The 19,892-nt window shown below is 42.2% G+C and overlaps 1 long non-coding RNA gene across 2 annotated transcripts in view; it reads right to left on the bottom strand.

The window, feature by feature from the left end:
- Positions 1 to 602: 602 nt before the first annotated feature.
- The window catches only part of LOC141089584 (uncharacterized), a 189,878-nt gene continuing 170,588 nt past the window's right edge, over positions 603 to 19,892 (bottom strand). Inside the window, exons 3-5 of one of the 2 annotated variants that reach the window (XR_012232330.1) lie at positions 1,053 to 1,205; positions 871 to 939; positions 603 to 786 (exon numbers count right to left, since the gene is read on the bottom strand). This is a non-coding gene — a long non-coding RNA (uncharacterized lncRNA). Of the gene's footprint in view, positions 787 to 870; positions 940 to 1,052; positions 1,206 to 18,771; positions 19,043 to 19,892 lie in introns of those variants that run through there. The other variant, XR_012232331.1, reaches the window with a different exon arrangement.

Genomic DNA, 19,892 nt, shown 5'->3' with positions numbered 1-19,892 from the left:
CCTACACTCGATCCAATACAGCGTGTTCATGCTGAAAGGCTTATGCTCGAGGTGTTGAGTCAAGCAGCAACAAGGAGACTCATTGACATGTATACTGTCATGGACAGAAATCACAACCCGCAATACTCTTGGCCGCACAATCCTGCACCTCTTGAGCCTACAATGAGGAGGGGGTTAGACTCTCAGCAGAACCCAAGCCTTGTTCTCCCACCTTTTTATTATACTCCGCCAAGGCAACGTGGAAATGAAAACGACACATATTACCAACAATTGTAGTTCTGCACATATTTCTTACAATTTTTTTTTTGTATATATAAATTTTTTACAAGTTGTTTAAGTGTTTTTAATAAAAATGTTATATTTCATATGAAACGAGGTCTGGTTTTCTTCTTTTGTTTGGTATTTGAACATTATTGTACACTACAATATAAAGATGGCCGTATACACGAACACGGACGTCAGCCCAAGTAACCAATCTTTTACCAAAAAAACGACACAGCCGCGTATATGAACTTAAAATATATAAATATATATTTATGACATATATATATATTATATATCAAACTTTTTTGTGTAAACATGATACAAACTTTCTGCACGATAGTAAAACATTAAACATGAATATAACAAAAAAAGAAAAAAAAAATTAGGGAATGCCACCCTGTTGTAGGCCCGCCAAGAACCTCTCCAGCATCTGTCCGTGCACGTCCATAGCTGCCAGAGTGACAGCCATAGCAGCCCTCATCCGCCGGTGAGATGCCAGCAGGGCCTGTGCAGTGGGGATCTCTGTTGAAGAAATGATAAACGTAAACCTGTAAATTATTGACACACTGCAAACAAAAGGTCCATGGTTCTTGTTTTTATACTTACGGTATTGCGGTGGCTCAGTTCCATCAGATGAGGGGCTAATAGCCCACCCCGAACCAGTGGCACCAACGGCTATGGGACCAAAAACAAAAAATTTAATGGCAACCCTCCATCCTTTCCAAAGCCAAACATAAAAGTACCCTTTTTTTTATTTTATTAAAAAAAAAGTGCTTTCATTTTATTACCAGATGGAGAGGCTGCACCAATATCATGGAGTGATGCTGGAGATGGGCTGGCAGCGGGCGAAGGGGTAGGTGCTCAGACGTGGTGATCCCCTGGAGATGGTGGGGCTGTTGGTGGTGCTGCCCGCGATGGCGGGCTGGATGGTGAGGGTGGTCCTAGAGATAGGAAAAACAGTCCATTGATATCTGAATGTAAAATGCAGTATTTCATTGTAAAAAAAAAAGCAGGGCCGATCATTAGTGTTTTAATCGAGTTGTTAAATCGTCAACGGTATTCGCATACCGCTAACAACTATTGAATAATAACAAGTATTCTTCTTCTCAATTTTAAATGTTATGTTATACTCTTTTAGGCTGTGTGCACACGATGCAGATATCCAGCAGATCCGCAGCGGATTTTACCGCGCAGAAACGTTGGATATCTGCATTGTGATGTACAGTAACATTCAAATCAATGAAAAAAAAAACCGCTGTGCAGACGCTGCAGATTTTTCTGCACGGTTTTCCTGCGGTACAAAATCTGCAGTATGTCACTTCTTTTGTGCGGTTTTCCACCTCCCCAGTCTTCAAATCCGCAGGGGGAAAACCGCAGTGGAAAACCGCACAAAAACCGCAAGAAAACCGCATGAAAAATGGAAGAAATCTGCAGGAAAAATGCAGGTCATTTGATCTGCGGATTCCTTCAATTCTGCGAGGAAAAATCCGCAGGGCAAAAAAGTACGTGTGCACTCAGCCTAAGGCTGGAGTCACACTAACCTGCGCAAAATACGGTCAGTATTTTACATGCGTAATACGGATGACAGACCCCTAAATAGTGCTCCGTATGTCATCCGTAATCAAGGTGTGGTCGCGTATTTTGCGCATGTCAGCATCCGTATGCAATCCGTATGGCATCCGTGTGGCGAGATTTTCTCGCAGGCTTGCAAAATGGACATATAATGGAGCCCTATGACAGTTTTAATAAAGAAATGAAAGAATAGATATAGACACATAGAATGCATATATATATATGTATTCTATGTGTCTATATCTATTCTTTCTTTCTTTATTAAACCTGTCAGTGTGAGTTTACTGTATCGCGCACTGAATTGCCGGCTTTGCTAAAAGACACCGGGTGCGTATTTCTCGCAAGTCACATGTGTGGTCCGTGTGTAATCCGTATTTTTTGCACACCCATAGACTTGCATTGGCATATTACAGCCGCAGCACGCTGACAATCGTAGCATGCTGCGAGTGGCACAGAGCGTAGAATACGGAGGAGAAATATACGCCTGGTGCGAGTGACCCCATAGAGAATCATTTGTCCGTGTCTAATGCGTGCTTTTAGCGCCTCTCACTCTCCCGTATTCCTCGCCAGTGTGACTCCAGCCTAACAGTTCCGCTTTTACCTACAGCAATAAACCTTTTTTTTATTTTAATCCTGGAGTAACATTAAAATTTTAATGTAACTTTTACTTTAAAAAAGTTTTGGTTTAAATTTGGTACAAATTTTTTAAAAATCGGTAGATTTGCATCTTCATTTAAAAGCTACACCAAAAAAAAATAAATATTCACACTTCTTGTAAGTTTCACTTTCACTTTCATTATAACACATTACAATGCCCCTGCATTTTTGCTAACGGCAAATGCCATCATGCTGTGTGTTTACAAGCTGACACTTGTCAAAAGCTGAACGTGCTACGTCAGATATGAGGCGGTAAAGTACACGTCCATGGACAACATACAACTTAACAAGAAAAAAAAAATTCACATCCTGTCCAAAATACTCACCCTCTCCCCTTTGGTTTTCTGACCGGATAGTCACTATGCGCTCACTTGAGCGGTAACGCAGATCCGCCAATTTCTTTCTGATCTGCGTCGTGGTCCACTGTATTCCAAGGTTGCGCATTAGGCCTTTTTTGATTTTTTTTAAAACGCGCTTCTTGTGCAGCATGGGACGGTCATGTGTTGCGCAGTCATAGTCCCGTGCGTCAAGTTCTCTGATCAGAAATCGGACCTCTGGCTCCCCCCAAGGAACTGAGCGCTGGGACGCCATGTTGTTCAGTTATGTGTTGGCTAGGCCACATTAACGCCGCCCACCAGAGCGTCATGACGTCATGGCGCTCGGTGACGCTAATGCATCATAGTTATACCGCAGCCTCTTTGGCAATGCAACAAAACTTGCATATGTCTTGGCATTACATGTTTTCTATAGCTACACGTTCTACTTATAAATTGGATATATCCACAATGCACACCTTTCCCCATCACGACAATGACCTTGCCTTCTCCCCATTACTCCCCACTCCCCATCACACCCCTCATTTTCCCTTATCCATATTACTCCCCTCTCTCCATCACATTAATGACTTGGCCTCCTCCCCATCACACCCCTCATTTTCCATTATTACTCCCCTCTCCCCATCACACCAATGACTTTGCCTTCACCCCATTACTCCCCTCCCCCATCACACCCCTCATTTTCCCATATCCACATTTCTCCCCTCTCCCCATCACACCAATGACTTTGCCTTCTCCCCATTACTCCCCACTCCCCATCACACCCCTCATTTTCCCTTATCCCCATTACTCCCACCTCCCCATCACACCCCTCATTTTCCCTAATAACTCCCCACTCCCCATCACACCAATGACTTTGCCTTCTCCCCATTACTACCCCCTCCCCATCACACCCCCTCATTTTCCCCTATCTCCATTACTCCCCCCTCCCCATCACACCCCTCATTTTCCCTTATTATTCCCCTCTCCCATCACACCTATGACTTTGCCTTCACCCCATTACTCCCCTCCCCCCATCACACCCATCATTAGCCCTCTCACCATGCCCTTCTCCCATATTGCTAAATTTATTGAAATAACACGAAGGCATTTTTAAATGTAAAAACTTTTTTATTAACAAAATGTAAAAAAAAAAGGATAAACTAAAAATTTTTACAATGCAAACTATATCTGATGCTGCCAAGTCACTGCACCAGGCCCGTTGAAGTATTGGCAGTACTTGTCTCGGCTGGCCTTCGCATCGTCCTTGGTCCTGCCTTGATTGACAGGTTGAAGTACTGCAATAGCGGGATCATTTTCACGCCATTCTCCGAGCACAACGTCACCATTGCTGTCCGAGTCCATGAAGCCTGGCGGACTTGTAAGCTAGAGCATCGCGCTGCCGAAGAAAATTGTGCAGCATGCAACAGGCCAACACCATGGAGTCTATAGATTCCAGCTTCATGTTGATTGGTGTGTGGAAAACCCTGAAGCGGTTGGCCATTATGCCGAAGGCATTCTCGACTATGCGTCGTGCCCTTGACAGTCTGTAATTAAAAATACGCCTTTCCTCTGTCAAAGTCTTTTGTGGGTACGGTTTCACAAGATGCGCATGAAGGGGGAAGGCTTCATCGCCCACAAAAACAAAGTTAAGGTTGGCGGTGGTGTCCATGTTGGTTGGCAAGTGCAGTTCATTGTTATTCAAGCATTCCCCAAAAATTGTGTGCTCCAAAACGCCTTCGTCTGAAACCCATTCATGCCAACGTCTACGTTTATAAATTCATAATTGGCATTAACAAGGGCAATGAGGATCACGCTGAAGTAGCCCTTGTAGTTATAGAAGTAGGATCCGCTGTTGGCTGGTTGCGTGATCCGCACATGCCATCCAAGGTACCACCACAGCTTGGTAACTGCCAAATACGTTCAAAATCTGAGGCAATTTTTTGCCATTCCGCCACGCTTTTTGGAAAAGGCATGTAGCTCCATAAACTGCGGACGATGGAAGTGCATGTTTCTGGAATTAATACACTGAGGAGTGATCGAGAAACAGCAGCAGAAAATTGCAAGTCTTTCATTGAACGTCCGGTTGCCAGAAAACACAGCGTGACTGCCAAATGTTCCTCTGCTGAAACAGCTGCACGCATCCGTGTATCCTGCCGTTCAATGAGTGGCCTCACACATTCCAGTAGGAGCTTGAATGAATCCCCTGACATCCGTAGATAATTCCCGAAATCCTACGGATTCTTCTCCTGCAACTCCCTCACTAGATGCATGTGGGAGAATTTGTACCTCTGCTCCAGCCATTCTCTGGTCCACATGCGACGTTTTCGTTTGGAGTGCCTCAGTTCCACCCGCGCCTTTTCTTGTTGATCTCCCTCCATCAGTAAAGCTGCTACAACAATCACACGCTCCGCGGTGGTCATGTACATTATGTGCAACCTGCCCGGTAAAGAAGAGAAAAGTTATTTAATTAAGTTAATAAAAAAGAAAAAGAAATTGTTTTTTGTTTTCATCGCATTAGTTAACATTGAAAAAACAGCAAGCGTACAAAAGCCTAAAATGGCAGGGGGTGGGCGCGGCTGTCAAAAGATTGCTAGGTTAGCCGAAAATGGCGGGGGGGTGGGCGCGGCTGTCAAAAGATTGCTAGGTTATCCATTATTATGGAGGATCAAATATAACCAAAAAATTAACTCAAAAAGCAACAAAGATCTTAAAATTACAGTGGTGGTTGTTTTGCAGACAAAAAAAATAAAAAATAAAAAAATTCCCCACAACACGTCTATATATTTATTGGAGGTAAGCAGCCAAAAATACAAGCTGTGTTGCAAAAATAACTTAAAAACGCATCACAAAACAACAGAGACAATATGTACCTTGCAAGGGAAATCCAAAAATCCAGAAGGTATAAATGCCAAAGATGAAGCGCTGTAGCGACTCTGACAGGATCGCAAAACCCCCACACACGATAGTATCCTCGCAACATCGCACAAAGGAATATCCACAAAGCGCTCAGGAATAATGGATGGGGGGGCGCAGTTTTACGTTCTCATTTATTGCTGAGGTGATGTTGTGGCCGCCAATCGGAGCTGAGGGGCGTTACTAAAGAAAACCTAGTCCCGCCTGTGCCGCTGACATATGAGTCACCAACGAGATCGCTCGTCGTTCATAAAGGGTGTCAAACTCAGCGATTCCGGCTCACCAGCGGGACGCCAACGATCAAAATACGGTCCAGGACGTTGTGCACGATCAGCGACATCGCAGCAGGGGCCACATCGCCACTACATGTCACACACAGCGACATCGTTGACGATGTCGCTGCTGCGTCATAATATCGGTGTTGCTTAAGCGATATCGCTAGCGATCTCGCTTAGTGTGACATGGCCTTTACCCACAAAGCTCTCCATAGTTCTGCACTGCCATACATCTCCTCCCTCTTCTTTGTCTACCACCCTACCTGTGCTCTCTGTTCTGCTAATGACAAAGACTAACTTTATCATCTAAATCTCCCACTCCCATCTTCAGGACTTCTCTAGTGGCTGTACCAGATTTCTGGAATGCACTACCCCAGACAATCCAGTTAATTCCCAGTATCCACAGTTTCAAGCGTACCCTAAATACACATTTCTTCAGTCAGGTATATAAACTTACCTCACTAATCTAACTATTCTCTGTTCTCTCTTCAACGGCCTCAATAGCACTTTGTATCTGTACAGTCATGGCCAAAAGTTTTGAGAATGACACAAATATTAATTTTTACAAAGTCTACTGCTTCATTTTTTCTAATGGCAATTTGCATATACTCCAGAATGTTATAAAGAGTGATCAGCTTAACAGCAATTACTTGCAAAGTCAATATTTGCCTAGAAAATTAACTTTATCCCCCAAAACACATTTCAACATCATTGCAGCCCTGCCTTAAAAGGACCAGCTAACATCGTTTCAGTGATTGCTCCATTAACACAGGTGTGGGTGTTGATGAGGACAGGGCTGGAGATCAATCTGTCATGATTAAGTAAGAATGACACCACTGGACACTTTAAAAGGAGGCTGGTGCTTGGCATCATTATTTCTCTTCTGTTAACCATGGTTATCTCTAAAGAAACACGTGCAGTCATCATTGCACTGCACAAAAATGGCCTAACAGGGAAGAGTATCGCAGCTAGAAAGATTTCACCTCAGTCAGCAATCTATCGCATCATCAAGAACTTCAAGGAGAGGTTCCCTTGTTGCCAAAAAGGCTCCAGGGCGCCCAAGAAAGACCAGCAAGCGCCAGGACCGTCTCTTAAAAGTGTTTCAGCTGCGGGATCGGGCTACCAGCAGTGCAGAGCTTGCTCAGGAATGGCAGCAGGCAGGTGTGAGTGCATCTGCACGTACTGTGAGGCGGAGACTCTTGGAGCAAGGCCTGGTCTCAAGGAGGGCAGCAAAGAAGCCACTTCTCTCCAGGAAAAACATCATGGACAGACTGATATTCTGCAAGAGGTACAGGGAGTGGACTGCTGAGGACTGGGGTAAAGTCATTTTCTCTGATGAATCCCCTTTTCGATTGTTTGGGACATCTGGAAAACGGCTTATTCAGAGAAGACCAGGTGAGCGCTACCACCAGTCTTGTCTCATGCCAACTGTCAAGCATCCTGAAACCATTCATGTGTGGGGTTGCTTCTCAGCCAAGGGAATGGGCTCTCTCTCAGTCTTGCCTAAAAACACAGCCATGAATAAAGAATGGTACCAGAATGTCCTCCAAGAGCAACTTCTCCCAACCGTCCAAGAGCAGTTTGGCGATCAACAATGCCTTTTTCAACATGATGGAGCACCTTGCCATAAAGCAAAGGTGATAACTAAATGGCTCAGGGAACAAAACATAGAGATTTTGGGACCATGGCCTGGAAACTCCCCAGATCTTAATCCCATTGGAACTTGTGGTCAATCATCAAGAGACGGGTGGACAAACAAAAACCTTCAAATTCAGACAAAATAAAAGCATTGATTTTGCAAGAATGGACTGCTATCAGTCAGAATTTGATCCAGAAGTTGATTGAGAGCATGCCAGGGAGAATTGCTGAGGTCCTGAAGAAGAAGGGTCAACACTGCAAATATTGACTTGCTGCATTAACTCATTCTAACTGTCAATATAACCTTTTGCTACTCATAATATGATTGCAATTATATTTCTGTATGTGATAAAAACATCTGACAAACACACATAAAAACCAGAGGCCAGCAGATCATGTGAAAATATAATATTTGTGTCATTCTCAAAACTTTTGGCCATGACTGTACTTGTACAGATACTGGTTGGTGACTGGTTTATGCAGTGTTATTTGAATGCCACTATGGCTGGACTTTACACAATAAGCATATTATTTCTTTTGTCTTTTGTGTCACCCCTATTTCCTCATAGATTGTAAGCTTGTGAGAAGGGCCCTCTCTCATTCCTATTAGTATGTGTTGAATTCAGTTTTATTCTGTAATGTCTTATATTATATGTAAAAGTACCCTCTGAATCGCAAAGTGGTTACCGGGTGCCCATTGGTTGCTATGGCTGTTGCGGTCTGCTAAATGCCCTCATGTATGTCTTGTCAGTACTCTTGTGAAGCTGAGCACAACAGAAAATTGTCATTTTTGCTATATACCGTAATACAGTATAAAAACATTGAATAAATCCTATTTTTTTCATTTAAGCATAAAAAAAATTGCAAGAAAAAACAATGGCAGAGTTGCCATTTTTAGTCATCCAAAACATGGAGAAATAATTGTTCAAAACAGCGACAATAAAAATGCCAGGTCACGTTGTAAATAGCAAGCCCTCATACAGTTCCCTCAATGGAAAATAAAAAAAAATTATGGGTCTCATAAAATAGTGACCCAAACAATTTTTTTCTTTTTTTATAAATTTCAGAATTTTTGTGTTGTTTTTTTTTTTTCTCTTTCAATACAAGATTTTTATTGCGGAAATCAAACTGACCAAGAGAATCATATTGGTAGGTAATTTTTACTGCACAATGGATATTGTAAAATCAAACTCCAAAAAATAAAGGAAGAAATGGGGGGGGGGTTATTTTACCATATCACCCCACTTGGAATTTTTTTTGTCCATTTTCCCGCACATTTCATGGAATATTGAACTACAGCTTGGTCCATAAAACAAATCCTCATATAGCTACCTTTATGAAAAATAAAAGGCACGGAAATAACAAAAGAAGAAATGGATTAACGTGAATGTATCGGAAAGCTCTTATTTTGTCTAATATCTTGATATACCTTTATCTCTTTATGCGGCTACTAATACTGTATTGTAATTATTTCCAACAATGATTTCATGGTTTAGGTCACGATTATATTGTTAGTTGTTTGCTTCTTTCTTTTTACTAGGTGCAGAATATTAACAGTGATATAGGAAAGGAGACAGGATAGCAGCCATACTAGTTTGCAGAGTTGACAGAAACATTGCCCTAAGCATTCTACCACTGGATATACGACCTGACCACCTATTCCTCTAGATGTGTCTTCCTGCAAGAGTTATAAGTCAATTAAAAAAAAATATTTGTTGCAACATCAAAGTATACAAAGAATTAGTTGATAAAAAGTTAATCACCATGACAATCTATGTATCCACATCCTGCAAATCCATAAGAATTAGTTGCAACAAGAACAGGAACATTCATTATATGTGAGCCAATATTCATAGTGTGATTCATCTAAGTGTAACCAGCATTTTAATTTTTATATCGTAAATCAATAGTACATGTAAAAATCAGCAACTTTGTAATATATCTTATCAGAGAAATCTGCTTCTTTCTCCACCAGGACTGATCAGTTATTATGAAAATTCTCAATTCATGGGTAAAATCTGTATTTAGTGACAATAGATTTTTGCATTACTGAGATAAGAGATGACAGTTGCGACTGATAAGATTATATGAAGACCAGAGGGGGAAGGAGCTCTGCCTCCCACCCCACTAACCCCTCACTTACTCCCCTCTACATAGGAGATGACAGTGGCTACTGATAAGATCCTATCTCAGTAATGTAAAAATCTACATTCATTGAATACAAATTTTAAGCCCCCGTTACACACTGTGATATCGCTAGCAATATCGCTGCAAAGTCACCGATTTTGTGACGTTACAGCGATATTGCTAGCGATATCGCTGCATGTGATACTTACCTCCGACCGGCTCCCCCGCTGGTAATCGCTGATCGCGCGAGAAGCTGCTGGACCATTTCTCGTCGTCAGCTTCCTGCGGCGCTTCCGGCTGTGACGACGAGCGACGCGTGGAGCCGGGCGGGAGGACGCAGGATCGCCGCGTCTGACAGGTAAGTAGCGATCCCCGTCCCCAGCGATGTCGCTGGTGAGATCTGCCTGAGTGGCAGCTCACTAGCGACCACCCAGCGATGTACCAGCGATCCTGACCGCGTCATATCGCTAGTTGGGATCGCTGGTGCATCGCTAGGTGTAACGGTACCCTTACCCGGGAATTGAGAATTTGAGAATGAAAGATTGGATCAGGAGAAAACAAGCAGATCTCACTGATAAGATACATTACAAAATACCTTATTCTCATGTGCGCTAGTGATTCATGAAATAAAAATTAAAACGACGGTTACTCTTTAAGGTTACAAGAGAACTGAAAATTTTCACATGTGATGTGAAGTAAGACAACATTATCAGGAAAAGAGGAAGAAAGTGAAAGGGAGGAAACAGGTAGTGATTAGTTTAGCTATTTTTTTGTTAAAGAACCACAGACAGTGATAGCAATAAACTACATAAAGCCCCCGTTACACACTGCGATATCGCTAGCAATATCGCTGTAAAGTCACCGATTTTGTGACGTTGCAGCAATATTGCTAGCGATATCGCTGCATGTGATACTTACCTCCGACCGGCTCCCCCGCTGGTTATCGCTGATCAAGCGAGAAGCTTCTGGACCATTCCTCGTCGGTCACTTCCTGCGGCGCTTCCTGTGGCGCCGACGAGCGACGCGTGGAGCCGGGCGGGAGGACGCAGGATCGCCGCGTCTGACAGGTAAGTAGCGATCCCCGTCCCCAGCAATGTCGCTGGTGAGATCTGCCTGTGTGGCAGCTCACTAGCGACCACCTAGCGATGCACCAGCGATCCTGACCGCGTCATATCGCTGGTCGGGATCGCTGGTGCATCGCTAGGTGTAACGGTACCCTTAAACATGCAACAAATGTAATGAATGATTTGCTTTACTTCCTACAACTTTTATAGTTTTTTTTGTTGGGGGGCACATAAATTAAGCTCATGATTGTAAGAAATGAAGAAACTTCATAATTTACCTGCTATTAAACCCTTTAAAAACATTTACGTACAAGGTACGTTATATGCCTACTCCTTGCCTTTGATGCAGGCTCCCAAGCCAAGCCCACATCTTTGCCTGCAGCCATTATCTGCCTGCAACAACCACTGGTGGTTTGGAGCTCCGCCACGGTTGTTTACCTACCAAATGCTGTGGCTACTCTGTGATAGCAGCCAGGGCTGCCATTAGGAATGTTCGGGGACCCCTTGAGACTCCACCTAGGCTCTACTCCAACCCCGCCTCCACCCCTCGAACTGTCCACAGTCAAAAGTATTTTTAAGTCACCACGACAAGGTAGACTCTTTTGGCTGAGCCCTACACTACTCTAACCTATTTAACATTTGTTATATCTTTTTTTTTATTTTTCAGCTGATGGAGCTATATGGTGGCTTGTTTTTTGCTGGACAAGATGACGTTTTCAGCAGAACCATTTTTATTTACATCCGTCTTTTTGATCTCGTTTTATTGCACTTTTTATTCGGCGGTATGATGATAAAGCATTGTTTTTTGCATTTTTTTTACGGTGTTCACTGAAGAGGTTAACTAGTGGGATAGTTTTATAGAGTGGCTTGTTTCAGACGTGGTGATATCAAATATGTGTACTTTTATTGTTTTTTTATTTACATGAATAAATGTATTTATTGGTAAAATATTTATTTCACTTTTTTCTTTATTTGAGGATTTAAAAAAAATATATTTTTACACATTATAATATTTTTTTTTTTACTTTATTACATTGTCCCAGTATGGGGCATCACTATACAGCTCTGGAAAAAATTAAGAGGCCACTGCAAAATTTTTAGTTTGTCTTATTTTTCTCTTTATAGGTATATTTTTGAGTAAAATATATATTGCTATTTTATTCTATAAACTACTGACAACATGTCTTCGAATTTCCAAGCACTACATTTTGTATTTATTTTCAGAAAATGAGAAATGGTCAAAATAACAAAAAAATGCAGTGCTTGCAGCCCTCAAATAATGCTAAGAAAACAAGTTCATAATCATTTAGAAACAACATTGCTGTCCCCAATGTCTGCTGCTTTACCTTGTTGTAATGGACTGCTGTCTTAGAAATTTTAAGGATAGAGGCAACATGTGCTCACTGTATCCCTCTGCTAGTAAAGTCAGATTTGAGCCCTTCTTTTCTGCACTCAAGACTCTTCTTTTCAACTCCTTTCGCATGGTTAAAAGTTATTTTTTGACTCCTATTACTTTTGGGATATTACTAGCACTTGTTTTGCCATCCAGCTTGTCCTGTTGCAAGAGGATTGTGAACACCACAGCAGGGTTTTTTATTCTTTCCTTCGGTAAATAAGATTTGGTTCAGGTGATCACCTAATCAGAAGCACATTAAGTAGAATGAGGTGTACTCTGGTTGGAATTCAGCTGACACTGGAATGGAATGGCTGTCAGACATGTAGAGAAGCTGATTTTTATAAAACTGTGCAGTGGTCTCTTAATTTTTGCACAGTGTAAGATCAGCAATCTGACAGGCAGGGAAGGAGGCTTCTCAGGTCCTGCTCTCAGCAGGCGCTGTCAAGTCACCTCCCCGCAGGACCCACAAGGACCCTGCGGCCTTCTTGGGGCCGGGGTCTCCATGGAGACCCTCAGGACAATGCGATCGCATCGCATTTTTCTGAGGGAAGCGCACAGTGAGCCTCCTCCCTGCGCGATGCTTCTCTATGCTGCTGTCACTAATGACAGCGGCATCAGAGGGGATAAATGCCTGCGATCGGTGCTAGCACCGATCGTGGGCATTGCTGCGGGGTGTCAGCTGTCACATCCAGCTGACACCCACACGCGATCGCCGCAGTGCTCAGCGTGAGGCCACGGTGATCGCGGCACCATACTAGTACTGTTGTGGACAGAAATGCAGTTCCCGCAGAGCAGCACTAGTATGGCGAAGGTCGTGAAGGGGGTTAATATATTGGACTTTTTTTATTGAGGTGGGACTATTAAAGATCTTTCAACAGTTAAATATATTTTCTTTTAAATGTGATTTTCCCTGTAATTTAGAGCAAATTTTTCCTCCTGGCTGTAAAGCAGGGCTTATCTGGGTCTGATAGGACTCAGCAGCTCCTGATCTCTTCCAATCACAAGATTGCCGGATGCAGCTACTATATAAACAGCACTTGTCAGCACTGTGTATACAGCGATCAGGAAGGCAGAGATAATAATAAATATGGGGAGCGCGCAGATTGTTTTCTAAATTTGTGGTCATTTTTTGCAGTGGTGCGATTAATCTGGATCAAGATTTTTACTGCATAAAATTACAAGGGAACAAGTAAATCATAATAAGTAAAGACGAATATTAACTGTGAAATATCTCCGTTTATCAATAAAGCTGTTAAAGGTTATGGAAAATAGTTAGATGTTATCAGCGCTAATTTATTAGCAATAGAACATTGAATGCACACTCAGCTATAGTTACAAAACCACAGCCATTGTCAAATCAAAATCAATCATCATGTATGTTTATATGAGAAATAATGCTATATCTGACATTTCTGACTTTTATCTTGTATTTCTCAACAGCTCTACGAATCTTCAGACTCCATCTTTAATTGAACACATGGAACAGAGATCCTGTTCCCCTCTTTCTATTTCTTTCTCACACAATCACAGAAGCAGCAACAATTAGGTCATTGTATGGCAGCACTGAGCAATGGTTCTGTGAGTCCAGCACTAGGGAGAGATAGAACACTTAGTAGCAGCAGCAGCAGCAACAGGGTCTTTTTATCTGTGCCCTTCTCTCTGCAGCTGTTCCCTTTTTGCATCTCATTGAATTGGAGGGAGCAGAGCTGCACTTACTACAGTTCCTTGCATCACTACCCTATGAAGATGTCCTGGATCCTTGCTGATACAAACTGTGGAAAGATTGCAGCGTGCACAAACCGATTCTATCTCCACCATTGCTTTGAACTGTGATACAAGACATTGTCAGGTGTTGGAGATAGAAGCAGTGAGTGACACTCTAATTTCTGACAAAACCCTGAGGGTATTGGTAGTGTTACCACTATTGAAACACTATAGCTGAGCAAGCTAGACAGGGAAAAGTGTATGGTATTTTATGATAAAGTTAATTTAAAAAGTTATTAAGGTGTAAAAAATAGATATTTAGATACTGGACCGCCCCTTTAACAGTTCATTTACATTTTAAGAAAAACAGGAATTCTCTGGAATAAAACGTTGGAATTCAGATATCAAGAATCATTTTAATTCAACTGCCTATACCCACACCTACAGGTGCTTCTCACAAAATTAGATTATCAACAAAAAGTTAATTTATTTCAGTTGTTCAATACAAAAAGTGAAACTCATATTTTATATAGAGTCATTACAGAGTGATCTATTTCAAGTGTTTATTTCTGTTAATGTTGATGATTATGGCTTACAGCCAATGAAAACCAAAAAGTCATTATCTAAGTAAATTAGAATAATTAACAAAAAACCTGCAAAGGCCTCCTAAGCGTTTAAAAAGGTCCCTTAGTCTGTTTCAGTAGGCTCCACAATCATGGGGAAGACTGCGGACTAGACAGATGTCCAGAAGGCAGACATTGACACACTCCACAAGGAAGGTAAGCCACAAAAGGTCATTGCTAAAGTAACTGGCTGTTCACAGAGTGCTGTATCCAAGCATATTAATGGAAAGTTGAGTGGAAGGAAAAAGTGTGGTAGAAAAAAAAATTGGGATAACTGCAGCCTTGAAAGGATTGTTAAGAAAAGGCCATTCAAAAATTTGGGGGAGATTCACAAGGAGTGGACTGCTGCTGGAGTCATTACTTCAAGACCCACCACACACAGACGTATCCAGGACATGGGCTACAAGTGTCACATTCTTTATGTCAAGCCACTCATGACCAATAGACAATGTCGGAATTACTTGGGTGACGGAGAAAAAGAACTGGACTGTTGTTCAGAGGTCCAAGGTGCTGTTTTCAGATGAAAGTAAACTTTGACTTTCATTTGGAAATCAAGGTCCCAGAGTCAGGAGGAACAGTGGAGAGACACACAGTCCAAGCTACTTGAGGTCTAGTGGAAAGTTTCCACAATCAGTGATGGTTTGGGAAGCCATGTCATCTGCTGGTGTAGAACCACTGTACTTTTTCAAGACCAAAGTCAGCACAGCTGTCTACCAGGAAATTTTAGAGCACTTCATGCTTCCCTCTGCCTATAAGCTTTTTGGAGATGGAAATTTCATTCTCCAGCAGGACTTGGCACCTGTCCACATTTCCAGAAGTACCAATAACTGGTTTAAAAAACAACAGTATCACTGTGCTTGATTGGCCAGCAAACTCGCTGGACCTTAACCCCATAGAGAATCTATGGGGTATAGTCAAGAGGAAGATGAGAGACACCAGACACACAGATGAGCTGAAGGCTGCTGTCAAAGCAACTTGGGCTTCCCTAACACCTCAGCAGTGCCACAGATTGATCACCTGCATGCCGCAGTGATGCAGTAATTGATGCAAAAAGAGTTCCAAGCAAGTATTAAGTGCATTTACTGAATATTAGAGTTGAGCGACTTTGGTCGGATTGGGTTTCGTGAAACCTGACTGAAACAAAATCCGACTAGGGCAAAAAAAGTTGGAGTTTCGTCCGAAACCCGACCCCATAGCAAGTCAATGGGGAATAAAAGTCGGCATTGAGTGGATGAATGTCACCCGCTCAATTCCGACTTTTATTCCCCATTGACTTGCATTGGGGTCAGGTTTCGGACGAAACTCCGACTTTTTTTGCCCTAGTCGGACCAGTTTCATCCAACTCAAATTTTGTTTCAGTCGGGTTTCACGAAACCCGATCCGTCCAAAGTCGCTCAACTCTAGTGATAGGGTGTGTTCTGCCCAGCCACAGGTAGCTAACAGAGATAGAGTTAATAGTTGGGACTAGCCCAACCCAAAGTGGTAGCGGCTAAGTGGGAAGATAGTGGAGAGCTTTCTGTCAGAATGTCAGAAAGGGACAAGCATCAGGTCTGGCTGAGTAGCAGAACCACAGGCAGCGGGTGCTTTTGTGGCAAGAGGTAGACAACTGAGGCAGGTAGTAAGCTTCTACAGGAGATGCGACAACGAGAACTAGGTGATTAGTGTCCAGAGTCAGGCCAGCGCAAAAGGGAGAAAAGGAAGACGTATCGGAGTCTGAGGCAGGAAGCCTGGAGGGACAGTATGGAGTTGTCTGTCAGTTTGGTAATGGGACGGAAAAGGAAGGATAAGCGAGATGAAGTGGAAATGCCCCAGAGGCAGTTGGGGTCCAGTTGCCATATTCACATAGAAAACTGCCCAAAGGGGAGAAGGACGCAAAATTGCGGGTGGAAGTATATGACTCTTGCTTGCTTGCAGGATTGTAGTGCCATTATTGAGGATGAGGAGGCTGAATAGTGTACTTTTCCATTTCAAAACAAAAATGTCTATGAAGATGAATGCCTACTATCTGCAGTATATGTTATTATTCAGTAAAAATACGTTTATTTATGTCTCCATCGCTAAACTTTGTAACATCTGGTGCTGGAAGGCCGAATAGAATGGCACCATGTGGTCTGCAAGGGGGTATAGCCAACATAGCTGAAATCCACACACCCAGCCAGAATCCTCATTTTTATATATTGTGTTGGGACGTGAAATACGAGTACCTTGCCCACGGCTACCACCCATTGCCACGTTACAACACCACCTCAATTTTTTAAAAAAATTGCAAGTTTGATATTGTTATAATGATACTGTCCAGGTAAATTTTAAGGGACAGTGAAGGCCACCATAAAAACACCTCCCACACACTTCCCCTCCCCAAATTGTGGAATTGTTTGGTTTGTGCAATTTCCCTGCAATTGGAATAATTTTTTCCTGTTTTCCAGCAAGTCACATTGCAAAATGGATGGTGTCATTCAATAGTACAACTTGTCCAATAAAAAACAAACCCACATATGGCTATGTCAGCAGAAAAAGGAGATAGGATATACAGAAAGTCTAGTTAACCATTTTCAATATATAAACACGTATAAAAAATGACAAAACCATGATGAAATTGTGTTAAAGTTTATTTTTATATGCTATTTCACATCAAGGGGTTAATGAGAAGGCAGAATAGGCTTGAGGGCTACTTGCAGGGGTTCCACTAAGTTTCAGCTTGTGGCAGCTGGATCTTTCTAGCACTACAGGCTGAGTCACACAGGATGTTGTTTGGAAAAAGTGACAAGCGAAGATGTTGCCTGGAGGGAACGGATCAAGACAGAATAAAAAGAGCAAAGAATGGGTTTTTGTTCTTTGTCATGTTTTTCTATTTGTTTTCATCCATGTTTGATGTGCACTTAATATTAATTTTATAAGCTAATAAATATTTATAATTCAACCATTAAATCACTGTATTACACATTGCTTTCTCCTTATGTAGCATTGCCATCAAGTATCAAGCTAGGCAGTTTCTGAAAATCACAGAAAAAGCAGAGATGCTTACCTGCCCAGGCCTCCAAAAAAATGCATTAAAAAATTTGGGGGGATTTCTAAGTACTCTTTTTGTGTCGGTTAGCCAGTTTCTGAGTAAGAAAATAACATAACATATGGAATTTACCACTAAAACTTTCTGTATGTTAATAAAATTCAAGGCTTCTAACAATCTATGTTAACGTTCATATTTGATAATTGTCGGCAAATCAAGTCTAATATGTATGTAGGCAGCTTGAGCTTACACTGATGTGTGGTGTTATAGTAAACGAATGACCAAACCTGCTAGATTTTGACAAGTCTGACTCATTATAAGGCTAGAGTCAGAGTTGGACAGGGGAGTCTGGGGCCCACAGGGGGAATTGACCCTAGGGGCCCACTCTACAGCTATTTGCAAATAACTTTGCCATTATCCCCAATAATAATAATCTTTATATAGAGCTAACATATTCCGCAGCGCTTTACAGTTTGCACACATTATCATCACTGTCCCCGATGGGGCTCACAATCTAAATTCCCTATCAGTGTCTTTGGAATGTGGGAGGAAACCGGAGTACCCGGAGGAAACCCACGCAAACACAGGGAGAACATATATTTTTAATGATTTCTATCATCTCATATTTTACAATGAAAATATGAAGATCTAATTGGTGTATCGGGTATGTGTAATTTTTTCTAGTTACGTTTTTTTAAAATAAGTATATACAGTTTTATGTGGTGTTTAATAGTGGTTTGTTTTCCTTGATTGTTGCATCCTTCGTGGGTGTTTTTGATGCATATCCATCTGTGTGGATTTTTTCCCGATACAGGGAGCGATCTTGTTGTATGCTTGTCTTTTCCCTGGCTGTGGATCGGTCTTTTGTGATCCATGCCACTAATGATTATGAGTTTCTGGCAGAAGTTTTCAGTGCAAGATGAGGAAAATTAACTTCCCTTTTTTTCTTTTCCTTTTTAGATTGATTCTTTTTTATAAATACGGGGAGTGAATTTGCTGTGCTCTCGTCTTTTTCCTGGCTGTGGATCGGTCCTTTGTGATCGATGCCACTAATGATCATGATTTTTTGACAGAATTTTTTCAGTGCAAGATAAGGATAATTAACTCCCCCTTTTTTCTCCTTCTTAGTTGGATTGATTTGTTATAAACCTGACATGAAATTCTCTCCGCTATAAATATTGGAAAATTATCAATTAATGATTATATACGCAAAATCATTTTAAACATATATTTTTATTGTTTTTATTTTTCTGCGCAGTTTGTGGATATGTCTTTATTCATGTATATACATATATATATTGAATATATTTCCAATATTCACATATCTACATGATTTTTTTCATTGTAGTTTTAGTTCTGTTGCTGTGGCACAGTGGTTAGAGCTTCTGATTTTTTTTCTTTGAGTGAGATCGTTCGTTCGGATGTGGTTGGAGATCTTTTTGTGGTATATTTTTGCATTTCTCTCTTCTCTTTTTTATATTTTATCTGTGAATGAATAAAAATATGGTGTCATTTTATATTTAAATTGAAGATTATGTTTTAAACATGTGATTGATCCATATGTCATTTGAACTTTGACCGCTTGTAAAAAACATGTGACTATTGGCGCCAAATTTCAAATATGGAGTGTGTTACGTTGGCGGTGGTAGCCGCCGCCTATACTCACCGGCGCTCGCCACGCCGCACTGTGCCCGCCTCCTCCTCGTTCCCCTCTGTCCGGCGCGTGCCTGCTTCGTGCAGGTGCCTTAGGCCGTGGGCGCGCGCTATGCAAGTCTCTTAACCCTGCAGCGCCCGCCCAGAAGCCTGAGCGTCCAATCAGCTAACAGCATGGGGTATATCAGGAGTCTCCAACATGGTGGAGACGCCTGATTATCGTGTGCCTTTCCTTATGGTATCCTGGCCAAGTGTTTAGGGGTTTCCCCCTTCTCACTCTCTCTCCTCAGTCCTGTACTCCAGTGCCCAGTCCTGTACTCCGTGTCTCTGTCCTGCACCCCAGTGCCCAGTCCTGTACTCCGTGTCTCTGTCCTGTACCCCAGTGCTCAGTCCTGTACTCCGTGTCTCCGTCCTGTACTCCCCTCTCTGTGCCTGGTCCTATACTCCGTGTTTCCATCCTGCACTCCACTCTGTACTTCCTACTCGCTTCTGCATTCCGTTCTCAGTCCTGCACCCCTCACTCAGTCCTTTCAGCCTCCCCTCTTGGTTCTAGCAGTCACGGCATCTGTCTTCCGAGGGTCTGCCCCTAACGGCCCCTGTATAGGGGTCGGCACCACCTGGCGCGCTCACCCCCGGGAGCTCCAGTGCCGCGATCCAGAGGGTCCACTCTCGGACGTAACCT

Source organism: Dendrobates tinctorius, unplaced genomic scaffold, assembly GCF_039654945.1.
Source record: "Dendrobates tinctorius isolate UK_male_01 unplaced genomic scaffold, ASM3965494v1 ptg000046l, whole genome shotgun sequence".
NCBI lineage: Eukaryota > Metazoa > Chordata > Amphibia > Anura > Dendrobatidae > Dendrobates > Dendrobates tinctorius.
This window is presented reverse-complemented; position numbering and strand designations above follow the sequence as displayed.